Below are 14238 nucleotides of genomic sequence, written 5' to 3'. Positions count from 1 at the left end.
CCATGCCTCTTCCCTACAAGGGGGTTTCTGGTCATGGCGGGACTTTGGGGTTCAAGGGCTTCTTGTGCTGAATTCAGCATGGTGCTGCCATGGGAGCTAGATCAGATATTGCCACCCCAGACTGTGTCCTTGGGACCTTGTGTTCTCATCAGTGACAGCTCTTGGTAAGCCCATGTCCTGCTCCATGGGACAGGTTACTTCAGCTGTGCCAGGAGTAACAACAGGGGTATTACCCCAGGGATTGCAAACCACCCCGGAGAGCCCCAGGAGTGGTTTGCATTATTGGTTCAAGCTAGGTTTTCTATAGAGGAGAAAGGGCTTTTGGTGGAAAATGGTCAGCTAATCCACAGGACATGAACTGCATGCCTCTCTTTTATAGTCAGTGCAGTTCACAAAGCCACCCACACCCTTACCCCATTCTCTGCCTACCAGACTCATGGGGGAAACTCGGGGCTTCTGCCTTGCAGCAGGGTGGTGGGGCAAGTGGCTTCTACCAGAGATGACCGGTGCCTGCTGGGGGAGAATAATTTAAGTTGGAAGCCTCCACCCCAACAGCTTAAATTGTGCCCTGACAGAGCTCCCTTGCTGTTGGGCTATAGCTCCAAGACCTTGGCTGGCCTGCCCTGGCTCTCAAACTTCTGAAGGTTGTCCTCTGCAGCTTGGAGAGTCACTAAGTTTGACCACCCATGGGGAAAGGATGAGTTTGAACTGACACAAGGCTTTCTTTAGACTGAGCAAACCAGACTTTCAGTCCAAGGGTTGGAAGACATTTGGGTGGCTAGAGCTCCTAGCAGACTGATTGTAGCATGCCTAGAGACGTTTTTACCGATTTTTATGTTTTCTCTGTAGTGCTTTTCCATTTATTCTTAAAGGTATCTTCCTTTGTGAGGGCTGGTTGAGAACTGGGATACATCGTGGTAGTCCCTGAAGAAGGGCTACCCACAGCTGTAGTACTCCAGTCAGACTTGTGGGGGAAATCAGTGAGGTGCAGAAACCTTAACCCACTGGTCTTCTGGTTGGGGGGGAGGGGAGAAAGAGAGAGTGTGAGTGAGTGTCTCTTGCAAGAGGTGGGATAGCTGGGTGTGTCACATCTTACATGGGTGCTGTTAACTCTGAAATTGTGACATGGGTCCTGGGCTGCAATGGAGGCGTATGGTGGAGAGGTTGCTGGGGAGGGCCCTGTAGGAAAGAATCGTTGGGAGCTGGGGAAGGAGCTGTAGTAACTAAAATCATAAGGGGGTAGCAGACAACCAGGGATCTCAGCAGAAATGGAGTGTGGAGAAGAGGGGGCAAGAGATTCCTAAGATTTCAGGTTGTCCATAGCAAAACTAGCTCTGCATTGTCAGCATGGAGTCTGCAAGCAGGGCAGGGGAATGGTCTCAGGAACATGTTCTTAGAGAACTTGACTTCATGCTCAGCAAACTGACTGCAAGCCAGTACTGAGAGAGGTCTGGGGTGGGGGGACTACCAGGGGCTACAAAGGAGAGAGCATATTTGAGCAGCAACTTCCTGTCTCTCTGATGAGCCCAAGGAGCTGGGATCTGTCTAGAGTAGGGATGGGCAAAAGGGCCTCTGCGGGCTGGATTCAACCCGCCAAGTGGGTGGCTCTGCCCCCTGGAGGCCCTGTTGCTCCCCCTGCCCCAGGCCAATCAGGGCCTGGGGGCAGGGGAGCATGGGAAGCCTCCCGCCTTGCCAGGAGCACGCGGTGCTTTGAAGCCCTGTGCACTGCTCGCAGGGTGTGTGTGTGTGGGGGGGGGGAGAGTGGAGGAGGCTTCATGTGTTTACCCACCCCCAGGCCAATCATGGTCTGGGGGTGGGGTAGCCCCCCCCTTCCTGTTTTGGCCCTGCCCCTTCTGGGATGGCCCGGGGCTACTTCACAAATTTTTGAAGTGACCCCAGGGCAAAAATTATTGTCCACCCCTGGTCTAGAGGAGTCTGTTGCTCTCACTGGACATCTTAGGGAGCCACTTGCTGGGAAATACTGGGATTACTATTGCAGTCTTCAGCAGGATACATCTTGAGCAGGGAATTGTTGGTATATCTAAATAAAGGGAATTGACAGCCTCATCAGTTTGGTAATTAATTTCCTTGTTAATTTGGGTTGTTTGAATTGTCTCATGAATATTCATGAATCCTGTAATTTATTTCTATATTTGACAGTTCAGTCCTGAAGGTGACATTTCTCCCTGTGTGCCAAGGGCCAGAAAGTGAATTAGAACAATAGGGGACCAAATCTGATTTCTGTGCAGAGGGTCTGGAGCCAAGTACTCCTGCCCACCCTCCGTACCATGCTACAGTCCAGATGCAACTTCCCCTCCTCACCTATACCAGCTTGGGGGCTCTCCCTCCCCGTCTGTTCCAAAGAAGGAATGAGATTGAAAGTCATTAGAGGGGGTGGGGAGGGCCTGTCACTAGCTGAGCAGCTGGATTGCCCTATAACCATGCTGGGTGCCAGACAAATTGATTTTCTTAAATGCTGACTGAAGCATGGGGGGCAGATCATTCTATTTTATTCCGTACCGGTGTTTGTGTCACTCCTCGTTCCTGAGCACTTCCAGTAGTGCGTTAAGGGAGGTGACTAACATCTGTTATGCTTGATTCATTCTTGTTCATCCTCTCCCCATAGGGAGACAAAACAAAAGGAACATACTCTGGGGTTATAAAGGGAAACTTATTCTCATGACACATCTTTTCTGAGCCAGCTCTTGACCATTATTTCCTGGGCTTTGTTGACCCTCCTTGAAACTCCTGCCTGTACTGTCTTTTTCCCTTTGTCTTGCTCTACATGATAGAAGTTTGTCCTAGTCCACATTGTTTCTTTCTGACGTGCAAATGCACCAAGGCCCTCAATACATGCGGCAAAGCTGTCAGTTGTGCTGTGTAAAGTGCAGTGTTTTTAGTGGTTAGAAATCTGAATCGTTGCTGAAACAACTCAATCTTTTGAATGTCAATGTGGATGGAGATCACGGTCAGGTTAGCACACCCTACAGTACCCAACTGTGAGCACTCAGGGGCACTGTCTGGTTTCTTTACAGCATTCAACTGCAAGCATTGCCTGGAAGCCAGCAACCTGTACAAATAGCTTGGTGAGCCCAACTTGCCAACTGTGTCTGCTGTCACAATTTTCTTCTGATGACAGATCTTTGATCGAACCTCTGATATATTCAATTCTTTAACAGTCAGAAGAGCATTTTGGTTGCTAGCTAACCCCTGTCATTAAAACTTTCATTGCCATATAAACTGAAGTGATAGCACAAGACAGCTTTAATTGATGCAAGTCTTAATTGATGGGATATAAATTAGCTGTTATCACTTTAAAAAGAGATCTTGGAGTTATTGTGAATAGTTATCTGAAAACATCTGTTCAATGTACAGCAGCAGTCAAAACTGCAAACAATGTTAGGGACCATTAGGAAAAGGATAAATAAGACAGAGAATATCATATTGTCTCTATATAAATCCATGATACACCCACAGCTTGAATACTGTGAGCGGATCTAGTTGCCACATCACAAAAGGTACAGAAAAGGGCAACAATGATTGCATAGGACAACTTCCTTATGAAGAGAAGAAGATTGTCTCTGTTCAATTTAGAAAGGAGATTACTAAGGGAGGAGATGATAGAGGTCTATAAAATCATGAAAGGTGAAGAGAAGGCAAATAAGGAAGCTTTATTTACCCTTTCATGTAACACGAAAACCAGGGATCACCCAATGGAATTCATAGCAAGTTCTAAAACAAACATAAGGAAATACATTATCCAACACACAATTAGCCTATCCTATTCCTTTCCAGGAGACGAGAAGGCCAAAAATATAACTGGGTTCAAAACAGTACTAAATAAGTTAATAGTGGATAGGTCCATCTTTGGTTAATAGCCAAGATGGTCAGAGATACAACCCTATTCTTCATGCATCCCTAAGTCTCTGACTGCTAGAAACTGGAACTAGCTGACGGGATAGTTCACTTGATGAATTTCCCAGTTCTGTTCATTCCCTCTGAAACATCTGACACTAACCACTGTCAGAAGACAGGATTAGACTAGACTGACCATTGGTCTGGCCTGTGTGGCCATTCTTATGTGCAGATGGAAGGCACTGCCTGGTGTCTGTCAGAGGTGACTGTGACTTGAGAGGAGACGGAAGAGAATGTGAGAAGAAACAAAAGACTTATAGGTTGTGGGCTATGCTGAGGAAATGCCTTTTCTGCAGAGACAGGCTCATGGAACAGTTCTCTTCTGCTCAGCCAGATAGGCCGTGGGAGATTGACAATGCACCCGACACTAAAGGTGAGGAAGGAAAGCAGTGGTGGCCTTTGAGAGCTGAGCGAGCCAGATGATCCCACTGAAGTGTGGCTTAAATTTCCACATTCTTTCCTATGGCATGAGATGGTTACAGGCTCCCCACTGGTGTGTGTGGTCAGCTATTTTGGGAGTTGTAGGACAAGGACAAGACTGCACCATCTGAACCCACGAACTCCCTGAATGCTCTGCAAATGCATCTTTGGGATTGGAGGTGTGTGGGGTGGGGAAGAAACTTCCCTGTACTTACAGCTGCTGATTCCTGTTTTTTTTACAAGGAGCAGATACAGCTTCAGTTTAAGGCAAAAATGTTACCGCCCTCACAGCACAAGTAACCTTCTGTTCTGAAATTTGATTTGTCCTTTTCATATGTGTTCATTGTTTTTAAATTGTATCCTTTGGTATATATGGTTATGACTATTTTCTTCCACTATTTGATCTGAGGAAGTGGGTCTGGCCCACGAAAGCTCATCATCTAATAAACCATCTTGTTAGTCTTTAAAGTGCTACATAGTCCTATATTTTGCTTCAGCACAACACAGGTCCTCAGCCCAACAGTTTCCCCACAATTCTCTCCTCTCCTTACCCTCCATGCATGGTCCACCAACACGAGCCAGGAGTGTGGTCTAGCTTGTGCTGTGTGCTTGGATCCAAGCTGGGAGAATTAAAGGGCACAGGTTCTGCAGAATAGGAAGGTTAAAAGACAGGAACATTTCACTACAAGAAAACAAAGCCAACAGGAAACAGGAGCTGCAGCAGGTAAACTGATACTGGAGAGGGGTGAGAATGAGAGGAGACTCGGCAAGGTTGCCCCTCTGGAACCAAGCTGGCAACATTCACGTCAAACACCCCTTCTTCTCAGGGTGCCGATCTTTGCCTCTGGTCTCGCCCTACAGTAAGGGGAAGCAAAGAGCTGCTGAGCAGAGCTCCCAGGAATTCAGCAAGTAACGAACACAGGAGCGGTACAGCCCTTGCTGTCTGGCACTGGTGATGTCATGAGGCAGTTTTTACAGTTTTGATGCTGATGTCCTCTCCTCGGTGGTGACTGGCTTAAACTGCCACACCCCATCTCACCATCTGTTACTTGGCCACGCCTGCCCATTCTCTCCCTTCCTTCATCTTTCTGCCTCGCCAATCCCCACAGCCTCAAAAATCAAAATCATGGTGCTGACATGACACAACCCATCACATCGTTCACTCTACCTGCATGTTATATCCCTAGACATACTGTCTGTTTGCGGCAGCTACATTGTGAGCTCTTCAGGGCAGACGCTCTGTAACTCTGTGCAGTACCCAACACAATGAGTCTCTGATCTTGGTTGGCTGTCATAACACAAACAGAGATGTAACCATCTAGCTAGGCATGTCCATGTGTTGTGTCTGATGGGCCAAGGGTTGGCTAGTGGCACCTGAACTGCAGGCCGAAAGGAAGACATTTGCTTAAATGGCATATCAACATAGGAGCAAGTTGTTTAGAGAAGCAAGCTATTCATTCTTGCCCTAATATTTAATCTACTTTTATGAGACAATATTAGAAAGTCTCCTAAAGCCAGTATTCTAATTACTCAGCAAAGATTATTTTCCTTGCCATCCTGTGTAGCTGATGTAGGTTCTCCAATCATTTGATTACTCCCTCTGGTATTGTGTAACAGATAGCGATGCAGTGTATCTTTTCTGTCTTTCTTCCCAGTGTGTCAAAATAGACCATATTCTTTCCTTTCTGGTATCAACGGGTTCGTATTCAGACTTGTTATTCTGTTTGCATTGTCCTTCATGTGATAACCATCTAGAATCTCTACATGCCTTTATGGTCCCTGCTTTTCAGCTGCAGAAATACAAAGAACTGGGTTACCATGATAGCAGAGGGTGACAGGCTGTGGCACTCATCATTCAATTCCACATTATGCATTACTAATAGGCTTTTTATATACTGAAACTTGTAGGGCAAGGAATGTGTCGTGGGTTGCTATGAACATTGACTTACATCTTTATTTCCATTGGCAGGACTTTCTGCTTCATTTCCTGATGGACAAGGTAGGGGAGGTAATATCTTTTATTAGATCCACTTCTATTGGAGAGAGAGACGTATTACTTATCCAGTTGGTCTCCCTAATATTGTGGGACCAACACAGCTACAACACTCTTTCCTAATGCGGAGCCCAGCTTTGGGCAAAACCACCTGGGAGCAGTGTCATCACTGCCAGACTGGCCACCATGCAAACTAGATGCCACAAAAGCAGGAAGGCTCTGCTATTGGCCTTTCAGAAAAGGATGGCTGAGGATTACAACTAGTAGGCCAATTGTGTGAGGAGGAAAAATAGAGGAACGGGTTAGACTGTAGCCAAGAGGTAAAGCTGTAGTCATTCAGTATGATGAAGACATGCACAGAAATGGGGAAAAAACAGGAAACAGGGACAATTATTTCAAAGGTTTTCCTGCACCCAAATAGACACTACAAATATATTGTCTCAACAGCCTTCCAGGCCCGTCCTTCCTGCGCTGTACTGTGCCCTCCAAAAGTTGGAAGACTTAAGTGCGTAGAAAGAGCCTTGCAGGCTTTCAGAACCACACCTAAGACCTCTCCCACAGTGTGCCATCGGGTAGGAGAAGAGTTTTCCCTGAGCGCAGGCAGTTTTTTGTTAACAGAGAGCGCTGTTTTGATTTTTATGGGAGGTTTGTTTTGTTGTGGTAGCTAGCCACAAGGAATTCTTTTTTTTGGAAGAGAACCTCTCTGATCTTTGCACAGTAGCAAGAACTCAAATGAAAGCCTGGCTTCCTTGCCTGCCTCTTTCACCATTCAGAAAACCAAACATCTTTAGAAGTGAGATGCATGCAGAGCATTAAGGGCTAGATCAACAGTGGGCACTAAGCGGGCCAGACATGGTTCGCCAAGGTTACCTCCTGGCAGACCTCCAAATGCTTCATTCATTTGCACACCTGCAGGTATTGCAACACTACCTGTAGCTCCCACTGGCTGGGAACAATGAACCGCGGCCAATGGGAGCCACGAGCAGCCGTACCTATGGATGTGCAAGTGGATGAAGTATCTGGCGGCCCGCTGGGGCTAACCCTTGTTAATCCACAGGCCGCTTATTGCCCACCCTGGGCTAGATGGAAAAAAAGGTTTGAGGTTGCAATATTTGGCATTCCAGGAACTAACTTTTATGCCCCTTGACACCCAATGCTATTCCAAACCCTGAGTTAGCTGCTCAGACTCTCAAACAATACATGGGAAGAATTAGGTGCTTACAGGCTGAGAGCCCTAAAAAGCCAGCAAGCTTCATGGAGAGCCATGTACGTTAGCCAATAGGAAATGCCTATGAAAGAAGTGTGGCCTAAGCCCAACTCCTCAACGGGACTTAGGCCTAATCTGTGCTACTGCACCACATTGGTGCAGTGGTGCCGTTGTAGACCATCTGGTAAAGACAGGTGAGCATCTTGTGCTGACATAGCACGGTGTAGACACCGTTTTAAGTCAATGTAACTTGCATCGCTCAGGGGTTTCTTTTTCACACTCCCAAGCAATGTAAATTACATCAATTAAGGGCTGGTCTACCTTACAGCTTAGGTGCCTAAGGCCTGGTCCATGCTAGGAATTTAATTCAGTATAGCGACATCTGTCAAGGGGATGAAAAACCACATCCCTGAGAGACATAGCTATAGTGATCTAGCCCTCCAGGGTAGACAAGAATTCTTCCTTGGACCTACTTACCACCTTGCAGGGAAGTGGATTGCCTACACTATTGGGAAAAGTCCTCCTTTTGGAATAGGTAATGTCTACACTGAAGCGCTATAGGGTGTTTTAATTGGAGACTTATCCAGTCTGCTTGGGATTCGAAGCTATGAATCGCTCCTGCACTTAGAGGCCAGGCAGGTCATCCTTTTCTCAGGGCAAGACAGTGATGGAAGAGGTGGTGCTACAACCATTAGCCCAGCGCTCAGTGCACTGCCCCTGGATGTTGGAGACCCTGCTTCAGTTCCTCTGTGCCATGTGGAGAAGGAGGTTGAAGTGGGCTGTCTCGCCTGCCAGGAGCATGCTCTAGCTAGTAGGCTGTGGGGTATTCTTGGGTAGGAGGGGTCCCTCAGTCTCACATATCTAGTTTGAGGATCCTGCTGGGGCTTAGGCAAGCAGCAACAGCCATGGCTATGCTCACAGGCAGATTTTCAGACTCTGTGGGCTCTTTAACAGTGCAAGTGTTGGTGCACAGGCAGCCTTAGGTCCTACAGGATTAGGCAACCACTGAGTGGGGGTTTTGAGGATTTCAGTGGAGCCTAAAATGTTGGGCCTAGCTACCTAAAGTGGCAGTTAGGCACTTAATTCCCCTTGGATCTTGCCATAGAGTCCAGAAGCAAAACTACGGTTTAAACGTACTGAAGGGATTTCATCATTTACTCTCCTGCGTACTCACCCTAAGCTAGCAGATGCACCAGAACATTGCTGTGTGTGTAGCACACCTTGTGCAGGCAGTGTCCCTGGTCTCGAGTCCTGCTGCCTATGTTTCTGGCTGCCTAAAGGTACAGGCAGGAGGTTTGGCCTGGGTGGTCCAGTTCTTGTTGCTTACTCCACCTTTACTTCTGCAAATGTAAAATGCAGTAGACTGGGCCACTGAAAAACCACTGCCTATGAGCAGATGTCTCCATCTGGCTCTCAGCCTCCCGGAGGCATGCTCAGCCAATCCTGCACTTGTTCAGCTATGGCTGAGTTGTCTCTAGATGGCTATATTTTATCTGGGAATGGTGGCACATTAAGCCGGAGCGTGCAGGGTTCTCCAAGATGGCAGTGGGCATCAAAACCAAGAGCAGTGGGTGGATGATTTTGCCTGTGTGTCCAGAGAGCAGAAGGACCTGCCTGTGTCAGCCCCAGACAGGTCAGCACTATCGAGACAGATATTTTTCCAGAAAAGAAGCTTTATTCCTGAAAGTGTAACATGAACACTGCTTGGGGATCTGGAGGTCTCCAGGCTTGCTAATGAGCTACAGAGCCTTTTCCCTCTAAATCATCAGCTTGAACCCGACCTAGCTCAGTAGGGATTAAGTTATTCCCTCCTAGGGGAGGTTTGATGAACTGAGCTGGTGGGTCTGATTTCTAGCTCTCAGGTTACAGACTCTCAGCTTGAGTTGGTTGGAAGAATTCCCAGGAAATATTTTCTGAAATGGAAATAAACTATACTGTATTTTGAAAAATTCAGCCTTTTCCCATGAAATAGCATGCCCTTTCCCTGCCTCTCCACTTCACTGTGCATGGATTAGCAGCCTCAGCAGAGAAGCCAAGAACTGCACGGACCATGGAGGTTGAGCTACCTGTTACCCCTGCCTACCCGAAGTCGCTGCGGATCACAGCTGCAATAGGCCCATGTGTGAGGGAAGCCTGCCACACTGTTATCCTGTACACAAACAGAGACATTCATTCACCACAGTGCATGACTACTAAACCAAATAACTTTTTTAAAGCCACCGTTTATAGTTGTATGCAAATTAGTTTTAAAGTCACAAATTAGCTCAGTCAAATATTTTCCTTAAAACGTCACACATGGAGCTGCACAAAAGTTGGCAGTGAGATGAGCAAAACACAATTAAAGCATAGTCAGTGTGGATACACTGAATCATTTGTGCCAAAGCAAGCTGGAGAATTCTTACAAGAGCTTCACAACATTCATGAATTCATCTTCCCAACTCCCGGTGGGCGGAAGGGGCAATATCCCCACTTTACACACTGACAACAGAGGCCACCATTGGCAAGGGCCTGCTAATTGAGCGCCTAGCAGAGATATCTAGGGACTGGATTTTTTTAGAGACCTTAGCATTTATATGTACTGAGCACATCTCCCATTAACTTCAGACACTACTGTGTGTTCTCAGCAAATCACATCCCAGGTGTCTCCAGTTGGGCACCTAGAAAATGATGGACACACAGTCTGGCAAACACAAAGATCCATCTTTTGGCAACATTGACACCCATGAGGTTCAGCAGCAGCTCTGGCAACTTAAGTTACCGCTCAGACCTCTGCCACTTGAGCTCATTGAGTGGCTGGTAGCAGTAGAGGATGTTATCTTCTGCAGCATGGCTATTGGCTGATGGCCGAGAAATGGTGGGATGCAGGAAGCTCAAGCCAAGCTCCTGATGGAAAGCGTTCAGTGATTGTAAACCCTCTTGCCTCCATCCCACTTTGTTCCTGACCTTGTTCTCTCTGCTCCTGTGCACTCCTCTGTGCCTGTCCCTATCTCCCTTAGGAGCTCCTGCACCAGTCCACCCCCCACATCCTTCTTCACTTCCTGTCCCATCCTCCCTCCTCCCCCAAGCCCTTGCCTCTGCACCCTCCCCTTCAAGTTCTTGCCTCTCTTTACTCAAATCCTGCCTCCTCTTGGTTACTGCCTCTGCTCTTGTCCTGTTAGCTCCCGCCCCTGCCGGACTGTCAGTCAGACTGTTATTTCCTTTCCACCATGCTGCTTAGAGGCCAGCAGCAGAAGCGGTGTGTGCTCAGTTCCACCCCAGATGCAGTTGCAAGGAAGGTCTTGGTCCAGTGCACGCTCAGTTGCTTTGTGGGGATAATGCGCATTCAGTCCCGTGAGTAGGCAGGTTCTGTGAGGGGACAGACTTTATTTGCCTAACTCCAACAAGCTTCTGGTGAACATGTGCTAACTGACTTTCCAGAGGCTTATAGCTCGCTCAAGCTTGGGTAGATTTATATGGGGACAGCAAAAGGCACGTTCATGACACCATGGCAATCCCCTGCCAAATTTCAGACTCCTGCCCCAAACCATGGGTGCTCTAGAGCTTCTCGACAAAGCAATGGTGAGAATTTTTAATGTGAGCAAAGCAACTTATTTTTGGCTAACCTCATTCTCAGAAGTGGCTGAACTGTTATAACTGGGTATGTCTACACTACAGCACTAATTCGAACTAACTTAATTCGAATTAGTTAATTCAAATGAAGCTAATTCGAACTAGTGCATCTAGACCTAAAAACTAGTTCGAATTAGCATTTTGCTAATTCGAACTAGCATGTCCATACTGAGTGGACCCTGAACCGAAGTTAAGGGTGGCCGGAACCAGTGCCGGCAGGGCATCAGATTAGGATTTAGTGTGTGGGGCTGCTGCCTCAGGCTAGCCGAGGGCTGTGCTTAAAGGGACCCAACCCCCACCCCGGACAGACAGTTCTCAGGTTCCCCTGCTTGTCTAACTCGATGAGGGACAGCAAAGCAGTCCTGGCTTGGAGTGCCCTGAGTGCCCACACTCGGCACATCACAGCACTCGGCCATCAGCCCAGCTGCACTTGCCGCAGGCTGCCATCCGGGGGGGGGGTGTCAATCTGGGGGCTGCAGGAGAGCTTCCACCCCGAGGAGCCTGCAGAGCCACCCCAGTCCTCCCCATCGGGGGATCGTACCCCATTCCTCCCTCACCTCCTTCCACTTACTCCTCCCTAGCGCCCCTTACTGATGTACAAAATAAAGGACACGTGTGTTCAAAAATAGGAACTCTCTTTTATTGAGCAAAACTCAGGGAGACTGGGAAAAGGAGGTGGGAGAGGGAAAGAGAGAGGGTGGGAGAAGGGAGCTGGAAGGGGGAAGCCAGAGGAAGAAGGAGGAGGGGAAGTATCAAACTATGGTACTCCATATCTTCATTACTGTGTACAGATGTGGTCTCCTCACCCCAGAAAAGAGATTTTGGCCTTGGAAAGGGTTCCGAAAAGGACAACTAAAATGATCAGGGGTTTGGAACAGGTCCCATATGAAAAGAAGCTAAAGAGACTGGGACTTTTCAGCTTAGAAAAGAGGAGACAGAGGGGGGATAGGATAGAGGTCTATAAAAGCATGAGTGGTGTGGAGAGGGTGCATAAAGAAAAGTTCTTCATTAGTTCCCATAATAGAAGGACTAGAGGACACCAGATGAAATGAATGGGTAGCAGGCTTCAAACTAATAACAGAAAGTTCTTCTTCACAAAGCAAATAGTCAACCTGTGGAACTCCTTGCTGCAGAAGGCTGTGAAGGCTAGAACTATAATAGAGTTTAAAGAGAAGATAGATAAATTCATGGAGGTTGGGTCCATGGAGTGCTATTAGCCAGGGGGTAGACATGGTGTCCCTGGCCTCTGTTTGTGGAAGGCTGGAGATGGATGGCACGAGACAAATGGCTTGGTCATTGTCTTCGGTCCATCCCCTCCAGGGTCCCTAGGGTTGGCCGCTGTCGGCAGACAGGCTACTGGGCTAGATGGACCTTTGGTCTGACCCAGTACGGCCGTTCTTATGTTTTGATGTTCTAAGCTCAAGGTCGGGGTCTCACTCGATCACCTTGATTTTCATGCAAACCTGCTCCTGGGTGGCCAGACTGGCAGCTATCCTGCCCTAGACTGCCACTTTCCTGTGCCTAGTGCGGAGGTCGTGGACGTTAGAGGCCTCCCCCCAAACCTCGATGAGGTCCATGATGTCTGCACTAGACCAGGCGGGTGCCCGCCTCTTGCGGCCCCGGGCAGGCTCCTGGGAGCCGCCAGCCTGGTCCCGGGAACAGACGGAGGGCTGGGTGGCAGCGGGTGGCTGGTTCGTGCCGTGCCAGGTGCAGGGTCTGCTGGCTGGGTGCTGGCAGGCTTGCACCTGGCACGGGCACCGTAGCCAGCCCGTGCCCCTTTAAGGGCTCCGGGGCCGGGAGGGGGGCAGACGAGTTTCCCTGGTAGTGCCCAGAGTAGCCTCCAGGGCAAGCTAGGGAGGGCCAGCCTCCCACTAGTTCGAATTGAGTGGCTACACAGCCCTTAATTCGAACTAGGCGTTAGTCCTCGTAGATTGAGGTTTACCTAGTTCGAATTAAGCACTCCACTAGTTCGAATTAAGTTCGAACTAGCGGTTTGCCTGTGTAGCGCCTATCAAAGTTAATTCGAACTAACAGCTGTTAGTTCGAATTAACTTTGTAGTGTAGACATACCCACTGAAACTTTCTAAAGAATTCAGCCTGGAGCAGATCCATGATATGGAAAATGTCAATCTGATTGGTTAAACTTTCACTGAAGTTGTAAGCAACAGAAAGCAGGGTATTGGACAGCTCCCATGTGAGCCAGGGCTCTCTGCCCCACCTACAATTAAATGTGAAAACTCCATGTAATGTTGACCTGATCTTTGGCTTTATTTATCCCCAAAGCACTATGCTCCTTCAGGCTTTGCTCTTTAGGAATTCCTGTACCTTTGACTTTGAATTAGTCATCGCTGGGCTAGTCCTATTCTAGGGGTAGCTGGGACTAAGCTGGCAGATTCATTCTGCTTCTGGTTTTGACAACAGAGCGTTACATATGAGAAGCGAAAAAGGGGGAGAAAACTAAAATGTTGTACAGCCTTCTAGCCTCACCCCGAGTGACCAGTGCACGGATGCAGTCCTGCCCTCAGGGACCAGATTGGAAATGAAACAATGGTACCTATTCAGGTTCTGTTATTCGAGATACTACAAAGATTTGTTTCAAGGCTCAAGTTTGCTGCAAAGTTTACTTGAGTTATAATTTGTGTATTGCCCCTAACTTGACTGTTCATCACTTGACATAATCTTTAATTAAAGATTAATCTTTCATTCCTCCAGGACACTTCCTAAACTTGACTCTAGTCCACACACAAAAACTCAAGCATGGTGACGTTTTTAACTCAAGTTGGCTGGCTTGCTGGATTCAGGCTAAAGTTCATGAGCCCAGTTTGTCATCTGCTAACATAACCCGTGCAATGTGGATGCAGGTGTGTGCCACTGGTCTTCCGTGCCTTTGACTCCAGCGTGTGACTCTGCTTATTTTGTGACTGTTAATGAACATGGGCTGTGCCTCAGATGGCTATACTGCAATCACAGGCTTTGCTGTCACTATCTCTGGTGGCTCTGACAGCTATGGGGTTGCAGCATCAGTGTGGACACAGTAGTGAAGTGTTATTTCACAGCCTAGGAGTGGTGGCTTGGGCTAGGCTAACTTGAGAGA

This window comes from Pelodiscus sinensis, chromosome 1, assembly GCF_049634645.1.
Source record: "Pelodiscus sinensis isolate JC-2024 chromosome 1, ASM4963464v1, whole genome shotgun sequence".
Lineage (NCBI taxonomy): Eukaryota > Metazoa > Chordata > Testudines > Trionychidae > Pelodiscus > Pelodiscus sinensis.
Note: the sequence above shows the minus strand (reverse complement) of the source record.